The sequence below is a fragment of the Hermetia illucens genome, chromosome 1, assembly GCF_905115235.1.
Source record: "Hermetia illucens chromosome 1, iHerIll2.2.curated.20191125, whole genome shotgun sequence".
In the NCBI taxonomy this organism is placed as follows: domain Eukaryota; kingdom Metazoa; phylum Arthropoda; class Insecta; order Diptera; family Stratiomyidae; genus Hermetia; species Hermetia illucens.
In genome coordinates, this window is record NC_051849.1 from 152,543,964 (window position 1) to 152,559,559 (window position 15,596).

Here is a 15,596-nt window from a genome sequence, read left to right on the forward strand (position 1 = left end):
TTTCAAGACCCTGATCGAAATAGGTTGTTGCCCCAACGATTATTATTTCCGAGTTCACAATCTCGGCAGATGCCGGATTTTACCTTATACTAGCACTAAGTGCCAAGCATTTAGGCTCGGACGATCCTACCTACTTAAAAATTAAAAGGGCGCTGGTGGTGGTGGCCGGTGGTAGGTCAGTGGGAGAATCCGTCGAGTACTCCCCGCAACATCGACCACGTATGCAGAATGGTGCACTTCTGCATGGTTTGAACCAGACTGTGCGAAAGTCCCAGGACATCAAGGGAAGCCGTCAGGGATTTAGGTACAATACCTGTAGTTGACAATATTATGGGAACTACAACCACCCGCTCGAGACGCCAAATTTCTTTGATTTCACGAGCCAATGGCTCATAGTTCACCTTCTTCTCCACGTATTTCCGTTCAATGTTGCTATTATGGGGGATAGCAACATCAATAATATACGCGGAGCGACCCGTCTTGTCAACTAACAGTACGCCAAGCTTGTTGTGTGCGGTATGGCGATCAGTCAGAACTTGCCGGTCCCAATACATGCTGTAAGCAGAACTATCAAGTGCTGCTTGCGGCTCATATCGGTAAACCGGACATGTTCCCGTGATAAGCCCATGCTTATATGCAAGGTTTTGATGAATAACCTTACATACAGCATTATGCCTGGTGATGTATTGCACCGGTGCCATTACAGTACAGCCAGAAATGAGATGGTCCAACGTCTCTAACGTCGAACCACACATTCTGCACTGGTCGTTCTCCACCCGTTCTTTCATGCTGAGCTTTTTATAAGCTCGGGTGGTGACGACGCCATCCTGAATGGCACACATGAACCCCTCTGTCTCAGCAAAGAGCTCCCCAGCACACAGCCATCTGTTCGACAGATGCAAATCGACAAGTGGCTGCCAAAGACAATTCACGTGTTTACCGTGCATTGCCTTCGCCTTCCATTCATCGATCCGCTCTTGGTCCGACTTCACCCCACTCAGAGGATTGAAAGATTACAGACAGCCGCATCCAAGGGATTCGCCTGCTCTTTGCTGTAAAAATAAGCGCGCAGCGAGTCGACTTGGCGATGATGTTGTGTCGCCATGTCAACCACGCCCCTACCTCCGATGTCACGAGGCAGGTTCATCCGCTCCACGGCTGACTTTAGGTGATGTATTCGGAATTTGGACATAGTTGTCCGTATCCGCCGCTGGACGTTTTCCAGGTCGGTCTTCGTCCACGGCAATATTCCGAATGCATAAGCCAGTGAAGGATAGCGAATACATTCAACGCGCTCATTTTATTCTTCCCCGAGAGATGCGATTTCAGCACCAGCTTTACACCTCGCAGGAATTCGAACAGCAGAGCTTCTTTCAGATCACCAACTCGAGCATGGGTTCCTTGCAGAATTCCTAGCTACTTGTAGAAGTCTATCTCGGTTATAGCTTCGATGTGGCGGTCACCAATGCTATGTCCGGCATGCGGCTTGTGATGACCTTTACGAATGGCTTGGATTCGACATTTGTCTAATCCAAACTCCATCCGAATATCACGGCTGAACATGTCTATTATTCGCAACAGACTTCTAAGATGGTTGTCAGTACCAGCATACAGCTTGATGTCATCTAGGTACATCAAGTGTGTCAGTTCGCACTTAGCACGTAGGCCATACTTTATTGCAAAACCATGCCCTCTAGCATCGTTCAGTAGCCATGAAAGGGGGTTCAGTGCCATACAAAACCAAAGAGCACTCAACGAATCCACCTGGAAGATGCCCCTCCGTATACGGATGGGCTCTGAGGTATTAGCACCGTCATATTTACGCACTGATAAGGTGGTATGCCACCCTTCCATGACTGTCGCCAAAAACTTTATTAGTTTCGGATCAATGCGATACAGATGTAGGATGTCGATTAGCCAGGTGTGCGGAACGCTGTCGAAAGCCTTGGCATAATCGATATAGCAACTGAAGAGGTTTCTCTAGCCTCTAGTTGCTTGTCCTACAACTACCGAGTCGATAATGAGTTGCTCTTTGCAACCCCTTGACCCAACTCGGCAGCCCTTCTGCTCCTCGGACAGAATGTTGTTAGTCTCGAGGTGCGCATTAATCCTTCCACTAATAATGGACGTGATGAATTTGTAGAGGGTTGGTAAGCAAGTGATCGGTCTTGTGTTTGCGGAGTCCTGCACCGTGTCCTTCTTAGGGATAAGGCAGGTAATCCCCGCAGTGAGGAAAGGTGGAAATTCCTCCGGCCGACTCATGACCTCATTTATACTGCGTGCAAACTGACTGTGTACGCTGGTAAATTTCTTATACCAGAAATTCTGCACCTGATCCAGACCTGGGCCCCTCCAGTTCTTCGCGATGTTTATGGCTCGTCGAACTTCCTCTTCGGTAACATCCGCAAAATTCATGCCAGGTGTATTGGTATGGCGGGTGCCTTCGGCGGTGATCCACTCAGCATGCGCAACATGCTGGGCAGGTAACCCCCAAAGTCCACCCCAATACTCTTTCGCTTCCGTCACCGAGAACTGTATTGTCTGGGCGCTCTGTTGGGATTCATTGAGAGATCTGAAAAAGCTCCGCTGGTTCCTCGCGTATGTTGCATTCTGGACACGTCTGGAATAACTTTCGCCATACCGTCGTAACCGACTGCATATGACAGAAAGTTTCTGTTTTAGTGTGTCCAGAATTTCAACAACGGGTGTCTCACAGGGGATGGGATAGTTCCGGTAAACCCTCTGCACTTTATTTCTCACCCGTCGGCTGGCATTGCCAGTGCTGATCTGAATCAGTCTAGCAATGTCCTGCCTTAGTGAGTCCCGCCGACGTTCCAGACGAATTTTCCATGGTGGATCTCTTTTGTCACCCAAATCAATAACACGAACGCGAATCTTCTGACCGTGCAATCTGATAGCCGCAACTGCACCACAATACACAAGCGAGTGTAGTTGCAGCAGCGACATATCAGCACACAGTCGAGATGCAATCTCATCATTGATTTGAGATAGAATTCCCGGAGTTGCTGGAGATGCATAGAGCCTGGGAATACCTGGTCTATGCAAAGGATCCATATCCGAGAATTTTATACACGCTCTTTGGAATTCGTCCCAAACCTTAGCGGAAACCTCAGCTGGACGGTGGAGAAGAGTGCTTCGGCGAGTACTGAAACTGTTACCTGCAGTGCGGCGTCTCTGCCCCCATCGACTCTCGGTCACCAGTTTCCCCGATGACTTCAAGTCGAACACGCTCCCTGTTGGTGGCCGGGATTGTTTCGCTGCGAGTAATAAAGCGGTACTGGTCTGCGACTCGCTGCACAGTCACGTGCGTGAATTGCGGGAAACGCTCGACGAATCTGTGGTGCAACAAGGGGCGGTAAGATGTTGTACCTGCCCCCGCCGTTATTTCGTAGTAGGAGCGGATGATGAAGAGGTTCATTTCTTCAGTCCATTTCATCCGCTTCCTACGCGAAACTGCTGAAGTGGTCGCCACAGATTGTGGCGAAACAGCTGCAGCAGGTGGAGCTGTGCTCCTGGTCGTCGTGGCGCCTAGACGTCGAACCGCCCCACGACTAGCGGTTTCGACGCCGTGCTGTCTATTACGAGAGCCCGACCCAGTCACCAAGTCAGACAACTCCCGCCGATTATCCGTACCGGACCTTAAATTTCTCCTTCTTCTCATTTTTGGTATTGCATTTTATCCCTAGCTGCCAGGTGTTGAGATAGCTTCCTCAGTGAGTAATCTGCAAAACTGCAACGTTCCTGCACTTTCCTCACCTACCCCCTGAGACGTTGCGGTGGCGTACAGCCAGTCAGACTGAAGCTATCCATCCCTCCTCCTTTCACAACCGGGCTTGGAACCGGCTTCGGCGGAGAGTTAAGTCCATCAAATTTGGTGGTGTCAATCGCTGCAACCGTGTTCAAGGAAAATGCGTGTGATAGATAGACAGATGGACAGACAGACAGTAAACCAATTTTAGTAAGGTTTTGTTTTACACACATATTTTCAGATTGATCTACTTAGAAAATGCAATTAAAAAATGGATTTTTATCAAAGTTCACAAGGGGGGCTTAATCCCTTAAGTGACCTAACCAGGGAAAGCATTTCGTAAAAGTAAACTGCAAGGGAACATCAACTGTCCTTTATATTAAAAATTTGTCTGATTTAAGGTCCAAAATTGAGGGTGATGGATGACACCAAATCAGGCCCGACGAAAAGGGAATGGAAAGAGGGGTTTCCTCTGAGCCCGAAAATTTCTCGATGGCCTAGAAAAGGAATTTGAATCAAAAATGACCCGGGGTCCGCTTCATGGTCAAGATGCTGGTAGACATTACAACTCAACGAGATTATTCCACGTCCGAGAGGGAGAACCTTCCCGGGATGTAGGTTTTGAACAATTTTCGAAATAACATTCAGGTTTCCGGTTTACCGCCAAAAAATTATCAAAGAATCCACTGCATTTCAACACTCCCAAGAGTCGGATGGAATGATGGGCACTGAAAATTCAAAGCTTCTAGATTAATATTATATATCTTTCAGGTAGGAGGAATGTGGTGGCTCACATGCTTTCCAAGGAAGGTCCCACTCACAAGCGAATTGGAATAATGAAGGAATATTATAATGATCCTACCGTTGCCCATAATGAAGGGGAGTTCACTTGTCACTGCATAGCTAAGAGATAATATTTTATTGAGCTGGAAATTTTCCAGAATAAATACCTCGAAAAAATAACATGACTAAGATGTGAGGCAAGCGACTGAAAGCCTTCCAGGATTAGGTCGCTGCCTAGGTACCAAAGAAAGGTGGGAATTGCCATTGTTAAAAATACCCGCGGAGGTTGTCTAACTGTTTGTTCTCAATTGGACTATGGCAGAAGTGCGTTGTGATGTCGACCGGACGGACTTCTCGATGTCAGTTGCCCAGAAATATAATAACAACGTTTAATTTGTTTCTATCATGTTTCCTTCGTACTTGCCGTTAGCGCTGAACATTCATTTTTATTTGAGAAGCTACCATTGATACTGGCGAACAGCCGCTTTTTTAAGCTATGCTAAATAGCTTCGCACTTAAAATGATGTCTATTGTTGGTAATGAGAATCTAATTTCTGAAATAACAAAGTATCTGCAACTTTCTCTTTCTTTAGCCTTTATCTCTTTCATAAGAGATGTCCGCTCGTCGTGATCGGTTGCGCCATTTTGTTATGTCCAAGGGTTGATCTGGATACAGCGCGAGGGTTTCGAATCTCATCCAGACTCTGCTAGTACGTGAAATAATTTTATAGCGCAGTTCTCCATTAGCTGATAGCATTGATTCGAGATATTTCAATCGTTCAGTTTTTTAAAGTTCACTACCGCTGACAGTGATAATGCTTATTTCAGAGAGATCAGTTGAGGGAGTTTCTACTTTATTGAGATTCTGAGACCCTGTTGCATGCGATCATTCCATTTTTGGACAAGTTGTTCGAGACCATTTATTAGATGCTGTGTCATTTGCATAGAGCAATGTATAGGGCACTGGACGTTGGATGTTCCGTGTGAGAGTGTCCATTACAAGAACAAAATGAGTTCACGTGACGCACGATCAGTGGCCTTGTCTAGATCCATAATGCAATGTGGAGACGGCGATGCTTCTCATGGTGTTTCCTGATTAATAACCGCGCAGCGTGTATTTCGTCCGTAGTGAATGTGGAGAATGATTAAATCCTTCCGTTGAAATCTACTTGAAATATTCTCGCCATCCATGGTGAATAAAGCACCGTTCTTGTCATTAATGCAACAGAGGTGTTCGTTATCGCCGTTTTGCAAGTCGATACAGATCTCTCTCGCCATCTCAAATGTCCAGTTTATCGTAACGATCTTTGTCATGGATCGCTCGGGTGACAACGATCGCTTTTTTTGCTTTTTATCGTCCATCAATTTGTGGTACAGTATTATGGTTGATGAACCCCTTACCTATCTAGGTGAACCTGAGGATTGCATAGGCCGCTTTGTGGACCGTGTCTTTATCACACAATCAGCTGATATAATGGTGAGTTTCATCAGCCGATAATTCAACCGTTCGAGTTCTATAATGGTATCACGGAAACCAGAGATGGCAATGCCAACACCATATTGGGTGTGTGGGTTACCAAAGTAAAGAAGTTTATAGCCATTTTTATCGTGCTCACGTTCTATATCTCAGCTTTTAGCACCATACTATCGGATTTCTTATAGAGCGCAGATATTATGCCCCTTTTCTGAAGGGCGCGAGTTCCTCTGTCTTTCCAGTAAGGATACCAATATTTAGCGTGAAAAACACTTGCCTGCTTCTCGGCACGACCGTGACCCGTCCTGTCGTCTTACCTGAGGTGAACCCCTAGTATTTTTAGATACTTAGGACTCAACGGGATCATTTTGTTTTAAAGATCTTGGATGCATTTTCTTGGTCAACTTGTCGTGGAACCTTTCACCAAGAGAAATCAGGTAAGATTTAACATAGAGGAATAACTCCGACTATACTTTATTTACCTCTTTCCCTGATCTCAGTATTTTATTTTTGTCTCATAAAGGATAGTACAAAATACGTTGCCTCAAACCATCCTCCCCTTATTCGGGATTGGGACCAGTATGCTACATAAATGACAAAGTATCTTAATTGTGCATCCGTATAACCGTCATAATGTGTGTACGGATGCCTGAAAGAAATTCTTAGCGCCGGCTGGTGGAGTTCGAAAAAGAGGTCCAAACCATACATTGGAACCTTGTACACAACCCATAACCATCACCTGCAGGAGGGGCTGGGGGCGATGGGACGTGAGAGTAAGCCAGCCTAAATTTTGCCTGCCAAGGCTATGGCGAATCCTTCATATTTTTCCATGAATTGTTTGGTCCTACAATTTATGTGTGTTACCTTTTCAACCCGACCACTTTTTTAAACAAAGGATTTTTCGAGTAGTTGCCGCGGAATGTTAGACTTCAATGTTATATGCTTTTAACTCCCCCCCCCCCCTTAATGTAGATCTCCGGTTCAGTTTTTTGTGAGTATAAAGCATTCAGGCATTCTCATTTTCGTGTTATGTTTTCCGATTAATACGATTTTCGATTTTCAGTGAGAGTCTGCTGCGATTTGATTATCAACAGACATAATTCTGAGCAAAGCGTACAGCAGCAAATAATGCAAGAGGCGTGATCGAGCAAGATTTTTATATCGAAAGCAAATGAAAGGCCAAGACATGAAGATATGAAAAACCAATAATATTATGAATAGCCTGAATAAAATATTGAGATTGAAGAGGAAATTGTGAGGAAGCATTGCAGCCCATCTATCCGGCTGCAATGTGTTCACGGATTCCTCCAAAAATGGAAGTGATGAAAATATTCTTGAAAACTCAACAAAATGGAATTTTACCACGACCTCTCCTTGAATAACCGCAATAACCCCCAACCCCATTTTGAGGATATGGACGAGCTGTGAATTAGTGAATCCTAAGAGAGACACAAAATACAAAACTTTTAAGGTAAGCTACAAGAAAATCTACTTTGCCACAAGAGTGGGCGTGCTTTGTATCATTTAAGATACATAATGCTTTTGCTTACGCACTTAGAAGTGGTGGTACTTTATAGGTGAAAATAAGTAATCACTGAATTAACCTGCAAGCAGCTTTAAACATGAATTGTATTCATTGTATAATAGAACGGTGCTAAGTTGCATAAGCCCCACATTGGGCGCCGTTTATAGAGAGGCATGGTCCAAACTAAGGCCTGATTTATTTTTTCTATCCCCAATCCCGATAAGGTGCCTATCATCTAATTAGACGATTTCAACGGAAAAGTTAAAAGCTTTAAACTCTCTACACATTCTAACAATGAGAGCACCAGCTATTTCGTGAAATTTGCCACATCAAGGGTTCAAGCGAGCCATTCAATCCATTATGTATCTGTATATATTAACAAAGAGATATCTTCTTCCTCTTCATCCTCAACCTTCAAATTTGTTTTCCTGTAATCCACACAACTGTACTTTGGAAAGAAATTGTCCTAGAAAAACTCACATTTGCAAGGATAATTTGCTCATAGAATTTTTCTCTGTTTAGTTAGCTTTCACGTCGCACATATTTGCCTGACATAGTGTCTACGGACGACTTAGTTGGATACCTTGCAAAAATACATTGAGTCAGGGTGGAGTGGTTAATTTGATCATCATATTTATGAGATTCCAGCATATGTAGTAGATTCTCATAAAAGGCAAATTAAACGCACTTTGCTCACACAGTTAGGCTTACGTTATGTGGGTTTTCCGAGTAATGATGAAAGAGAGTTTGTGACTTTCATCTTTTTTTTCATAGCTGCTTTTACGGGAAAATGCTACTTGGCGCTTCGAATTCCGCTAGGATGGGAAATTTCTGGGAACTGTGTTTTTACGACTTTTCTGGTTCTGTTGAGATATTCCTATAATTTATTCAAATGAGATGACTGTCGTACCCAAACAGATGCTGACTTGATTTAAATAAACTTTCAAATTTAATTTGATGGAAAGGTAGTTGAATGTTGCTTTCAATAACCAGTCAAAATTTATGAGGTTGAAGGAGTTAGTTAATTTGTGGAATGGTAACTAGTAACTTATGCATTGAGCGCTACTGAATATATCATAAAGGTATGGTTCGAACTCCTTTGATCAATTTTCTAAACACCTGATTTTTCAGTGAGTTGATACAGCCGCATATCAATTACAATGGGTGATTGCAATTTCACCGAATTTAAATATTTTATTTGTGGTGCATTTATTCTGTGATTCATAAAAAAAGTAGTAAATTCCACACTCGCCACCTTTCCAAAAGATATGAAAACTAGCACCAGTTTTGGAAAGTAATAGCCAAGACCTTTGACTATATTTAAGGAAAAAAATAAGGTTCGGTTTTACTCAAAACCTTAAAAATGAGGAGAACGCGTGAACGTCCTATCCTCCACTAAAATGTCACCAGGAAACACTAAACTGAAGAAACTGCATTTCCTTCATGCATTTTGGTTTAGTTCCTTAAGCATGTAAGCGTGGTTAACTTTTTTCTTGTGTAAAACGGTGATGTCGGAGTGATTTCACTTCAATTTCTTAAAAAAATGTTTAGAGTGAAATTTAGATATTTAGAATGAATGTACATATGCACACGTCCTGAGAGCAGGGAATTTTTGGCATTTGGCATGAATGACTAGCCTCTCAGTACAAGTATTATGGTTGCATCCTCGGGGTCGATGATACGCGCTGTGCTATTTGTAACGAGTCGGAATCGTCGCTTCAAATTAGAAAATCCTTCCATACCAAATATCTGGGTCTCTTCACTAATCTATCATCAATCATCCGTACCCCTGTTAATGGAACTTCGCTTTACCACCTAAGCAAATCTTCATAACATTACTGACTCACTCTATTTCTTACGATGAAATTTTGTACAACATCAGGAGCATAATCAGCTCATCTTCGGTATTTCTCTTGTGTGCGAAGCTAACAATAAAAAATGTAGTAGCTTTCTTCAAAGTGACGGATCTCCACGACTTTAGCGCCATCGCACTACCATCTTTGACTGTCTTTATCTAACCTTAGCAATGGAACAAATCACAAGGACATGTGCGTATCGTCCGTCTGCCTTTCAGTTCAATATAATTAAAACGTCCATTAGCTTCAAACTTGTCTACCAAATATAAGACGTCTAAGAAATTTCCACCAATATACCATCTGCATTTCTGAAACCGGGCGAATCCTGTATCAGACTGTAGCTGACGGGTTCCACCAGGCACGTTTTGTGACCTGGGAACTAGTTTCTGACAGAATATTGACTGCAAGATTCCGGACCTAGTTAAGGAGCATCAAAATTGATCCGAATACAAAAATAGGCTCTGGTCATATTATAGTGAGCCACGGTTTTAGTGCTCGTAAGAACAATGTTTAAACATTCGTTCGGTTTGTTGCTAAGCACAGGACCTGCCACAAGGTCATTTAGGTTTGGACTGACCGCCAAAGAGCATCTGATAGGATCGACCCTATCGTGATCGGCAACGGATACCATTGTCTAATGATCACTTATCTCCGATTGAGTGTCATTACTGCGTCTACTCGTCTGCGGAACACAGGGTCAAACTCTTACATCCAAATTCAATACGAGCCGTCTCTCCAACCCGACTGTAGCCCAGAAATTAGAAAGCCTTCTTGCTGCGCAAATGGTATAAATCCCACATAATCCGCTCAACAATCTTGATTAACACTAGGCCACCATCATATACAGATGAAGTTTTAAGGTGGCTGTGGGAACGTAAATGCGGATCAATCAACATAAGGAGTTGAGATCTCTGTTCTCTGATCTCTCTACTATCATGAAAATGGACAAGGCGGGCAGCGTGCCGCAAAAAACAACAGTTTCGCTACCGTATATTGCATCGCAAATGGGGTTACAGGTGGTTGTAAGATGGTCTTATGAGGGACGTTAAGAATGATGGCGAGTCGAATTGGAGCAATACTTCACCAAGATTCGTCGTATAACATTCGGTGCCCCTTTAAATGGATAATATGGCACCGTAATATGCGTATACGGATTGCTCCCCTGTACAGAAGCACATTATCTTTACCACCACGCACATATCCCAAGTTGCCGAGGCTTGCGGTATCCCTACGCACCTTTTCAATGCGGTTCCTTCAGTCTCTGCAGGTTTGTTACTTCCATTCATTCGTGAATGGTGTGAATCCGAGACAAAGAGGATGATCATTAAATTCAAAAAAGAGTAGCCATCTTAAACGCGATATCTGGAGCAGTATTTGCATGTTTCCTGTCACCGTGTTCAAAGGGTACTCTGCCGCTATCGGTGCCGTCCTTAATGGGGCCTTAGCTAGTGGGTATCAAGGAGTTCAACCAATAAAATTATTTTTTTCCAAACACCTTCACTACTCTAATGAGAAAAGGCACCAACTCCATGGCGAGTTATCACATGAAACAGAACCCACTATCTCAGGGTGTTCGACGAGTGGGGCGCCCTAGAACTACGGAGCGTAAAACATTGGGGGAAGAGTGCAAGCTCTTTCAGTTGGCAGGTTGCGATCAACGCAGGAATTTGAAGAAATTTGCATTTTCGGCAGTGAAGAAAAATGCTTTGTACTACAGCGAGAAGCAATGTGGTAAGGAGAGGTGCTAGAAAACTGAAATGGCCTTAAAGAACAGCAAACATTTGATCATCAACTTCGAGAAGAAAAGCAGTTGTTTCCCCTCCAAAGAAACTATCAGACTTGGATACTGTTAGTAAAAATGGCCCTGGAAAACACTCATTTAAAGTATTAATATTTTGATCACAATTCAGAATATCTCTAGCTATAGATAAACTTTAAGATTTTTTCTTTGTGTGTGAGAAAGTTGGAAAAATCCTTCTGCAACGACTCTATCAATTACCGAGTTTATGTTTTTAATTAACATTTCAGGAATTTGTAGAAGTCAAACTGATCTCGGAACACCTTTGCGTTTCTTCTTTTGAGTCTTTGATACATATTCTCTGGGTAAAGCTACAAAGTAATTCAATGAGGCCTCCTTGCTTCATTTTGCTTTTGTTTTCAATCCTTCAAGCGCCCAAAATGCGTCTTTATAGTTTGAATATTAATATTTTTGTGGACTGAGGAATAAAGCGCCCCTATTTATATGTCAGTTCCAATTATCTTTCATTTTTCGACAAGGCATATCGGAAGGATATGTCCAAAAGGAAAGGATATGTCCAAAAGAAGCGTCAATGGACGTTTTAACTAGACCATCTTTTCTGACTTTGGAAATAAGTCAAACGTTAGGCTGGTCAGCAAAAGCAATGTATCAACAAACATTTATAAAAGTGTAGCTGGACTTTAGTAGTATTCTATATACAGGGCAGCATAACTTCCTGTTTTAAAATGCGCGCCACTCAGTTAGTTGATGTTATAGCGGAGCGCTAGTGGTCTCGTTCAAGAGGGCATACTGTAAAGTTTTGTCCCGACACGGTTCAGTCGCCTTCATGCGTTGGAATAGTGAGGAGCGTGCCTTTGCCGTTGAGGTTTACTTTTCAAGCGGATGTTCGGTTATTGAAACACAGCGTGCATTTCGGAATCGCTTTAATTTAGCCCCGTTGGTTCCCGTCCCAGACCGCAAATCAATTGTTACATGGGTCACTACATTCAGACAAACTGCAAGTGCGACAAAAGGAAGAACTGGAGTCCCTCGGCCCGTTAGATCGCCTGAGAACATTGAAGCAGTGAGAGTGTCAATGTTGCGATCGCCACGGCGTTCTGCGCGCAAACACGCATCTGCCCTTGGACTATCCGATCGTTCTGTGAGAAGAATTCTTCGTGATGATCTTCATTTTCATCCCTATAAGATGGCGATAGTGCAGGACCTTTTAGAACGTGACTTCAATTCTCGGATGAACGCATGTGAGCTTCTTCTTGATGTCGTTCCCGAGGGTGCTATTGTTTTTTTTTAGGGATGTGCGTGTTTATGTGAACCGTCCAAGAACCCTACAAGATTTGAAGACCAACATCCAAGAAGAAATTGCTGCTATGCTAACAAGAGTCATGACAAATGCCAGAAATCGGTTTACGCAATGTATGGAGAATGGGGGACGTCACCTAACTGAATTGATCTTCAAAACAATGTAAATAAAAACTTTAGACATGTACCTACATTATAAAAAATAAATAAATATTTTCCGATGCATACAATAGTTTTTATTGAGTTTTGAAAAAAGGAGGTTATCCTGCCGCACCCTGTATATATATAGTTCAAGAGACACTAATGGAGACTATTCAGGAGATTGAAAGGAATCGTAAAAGTGACTACAAAGTGTACTAAGAGGGGTTACTTGAGGCAACTATATTCAAATGCGTGGAGAAATGCCTGTAAAGTTCAGAGGTTATGCATTGCCGTAGATTACATTTTCTGAAGATTATTTGGATGTGTGGTAATACCCATTATGATGAAGGAAGAGTTTCTGAAAATTTTCATCATAAAGCAACATTTTGACTGTGTACTCAATAAAGTTCTTAAGTTAGCTAATTATATTTGGACGCGGGTCCAGTTGTACTTCCACAATTGTTCGAGCATGTTTGCTAGATAAAATCGTTGTTGTGCTATGGAAACGCCAAAATGTAGCACTACAAAATAAAGTGCTGCAATTTACTAATATACTACTGCGAAGATATCGATATAGATGTATTTGATTTTCAGATCTCATACAGGCTCTCGTTATTGATGTCTGATTTTCCGTCCATTCGTTATATACTACGTTGTATATATGTATTTGAAATATAACTCCACTAAATCATACCATTCATTGCATTTAATAGGCTTCGCAGTTCACACATTCAAACTAACCGTGCGTCGTAGACAAATCGATTCAGCTACCCCTAATAATTTTCGATCATGGTGAGATCGTGTGATCGTGCTGGCTAATTGAAAACTTTGATTTGGTGAAAGATTGTGTAAATTATTTCACCACATATGGTTATGTGAAGTATCAAATGAAATGAAGTGATCTTACTTCTGATATTGGGCGAAACACAGAGGAGTGGGAGCTCAAAAGGTGAAGCAGGTCTCGTTCTCAGAAACTAACCAACTTAAAAATCTGAAAAAAATAAAAAATGAATCATTACACACACCCAATTAATAATAATATATTTCCATATTTTTGAAATTGTCCCGGCAACCCTCCTTGAGATCATCCTCGAAATACGAGGCAGTGATATAAGAGATAACATAAGGCACAATTTGGTGAAGTTTGAAGGAAATCCAAATATTATTAAGAAAGTTTTGGAGGGTGAAACTTTGTAATTTTTGGTGAATTTCATGCTTTCTATAACTTTTAGCACGTCATCATGACGTACCAATTCGCAAATTTCACAACAAAATGAGCTCATATGAATGGGGGTGGCAGGGTAACATTTCTTTTTAGTTTTTCAATCATTAACATCAATTACTCGAGACAGATATAAATATGTATTTATATGTAGCACCATTCAGATACGTATATTTGTGCATTAAAACAAAGGTATTCAATATACGTACTATATCTGTATATATGCATGCTTTCGTACACGAAGTAAATCGAAAATATGGGTACGATGTATGTACGCGCATGTGTACCTGCAGTATTTGGTAATAGGGAGTTTTTTCTTTAGGGTGAGGATAATATCTATGTTTGTTTGGAAAAATATGAAGGAACATGTTGGCCTTGTAGCTTGACTTAAATCCAGATTTTGTATGTTATGTAACTTCATTTCAGTCCCATCTTTCAATTCAATGGTTTCCGCATGATGATATCGCTTGTGGCCGCCCTGGTGACTTTTTGTACCCATAATTACCCAGATTTGCAAACAAAATTGTAATGATCTTCCGACTTCTCCCAATAATTCGTGCAATTTCCTCCCTCCATTTTTCTCAAACTTTTGTTTCCGAAAGCTGTTTCACACTTATCCCTAAATGAATATATTATGATATTGATTCTATTAAAGTTGAATCTAAGTAACTTGACAGAGGAATTCAAACCAATCTCTGAAGAATGCATTATGCCATACTTTTTTACGCACCTAAAAGTCATTAAATTCGCCCTAAAAGTTCAATTTTTCAGAAAAAGCCTATGTTAAATTGCCCTTCAAAAGCATAACTGAAATCCTCTTAAGCCAATCAGGCTGAAATTTTTATACAATATTCTACACATCTGTATTTTTAGTGCTAATCCAAACCAGGATTATGTATTTTAATAATCTCTTATTTTTATTGGGGATGTTCAATGAAAAATACATCCGATTTTTAAATATTTTCTTCACAACTCCCTATTTTAATGTTTAGTTAAGTAAAATTCTTAATCTGGCTAAGACGATAGAGACAAGGATACACAATAAGAATACATCTGAATTTTTGACTCCAAATTACAACAAAGGGAGACTGCTTGCCACCAACCACAATATTTTGTCTGAGAAGCCAAATTTTTTCACAGGAAACAAGTATAAAGGATCATCGAATTCGTTACTTAAAGATTTTATGGTATAGATCAATTCCCCAATAATAACACACAGAAAGATTGAGAAGATTATATTTTTTTCTATTCGAAAAAACATTCCAAAAGAAGGTTGAATATCGAACGATACATAGGAAAAATGTAAGGGCCCGGTTGTTTTTAGTTAATACCGCAAATTGAAAGGATGGGCGATCGTGGGTTATTATTTATTAATTAATTTTCTCCGAATATGCACATACAATATACATGTATACTATATACTACTATAAATACATCACACACATCCTACCATTATTTGGAGAGTATTTTCTATTTAGATTGGGCAAGTAAATACCCATTACTCAAATTTATTTATTTTCTTTTGCAGGTAATTACAGCTTTCATTGCATATGTTGATATAAAGCTGCAGCAAACGGAGTAAGTTCACAAGCTGTGTTATCAGATAAATATTGCAAGCAAACACTACTCTCTGAATCCTTGAAAATGTTTTGATGTTTCGAATGAGATTATTATTTACATAGCCCCTTCTACAACACACACAGAAATATTAGTATCTTTTTGAGTTTCTAGCAATCAAATAAAAATTTTAAATTTAATCCAGTCCAAG

General features: G+C 41.3%; 1 protein-coding gene across 2 annotated transcripts in view; it reads left to right on the plus strand.

Moving 5' to 3' along the window:
• LOC119655778 (calcium/calmodulin-dependent 3',5'-cyclic nucleotide phosphodiesterase 1-like) overlaps positions 1–15,596 on the plus strand; it is an 831,136-nt gene that overhangs the window by 111,127 nt on the left and 704,413 nt on the right. For both annotated transcript variants that reach the window (XM_038061896.1, XM_038061905.1), the window contains exon 3: positions 15,357–15,406. The gene's annotated coding sequence lies outside the window, so the exon portion shown is untranslated. The remainder of the gene's footprint in view (positions 1–15,356; positions 15,407–15,596) is intronic.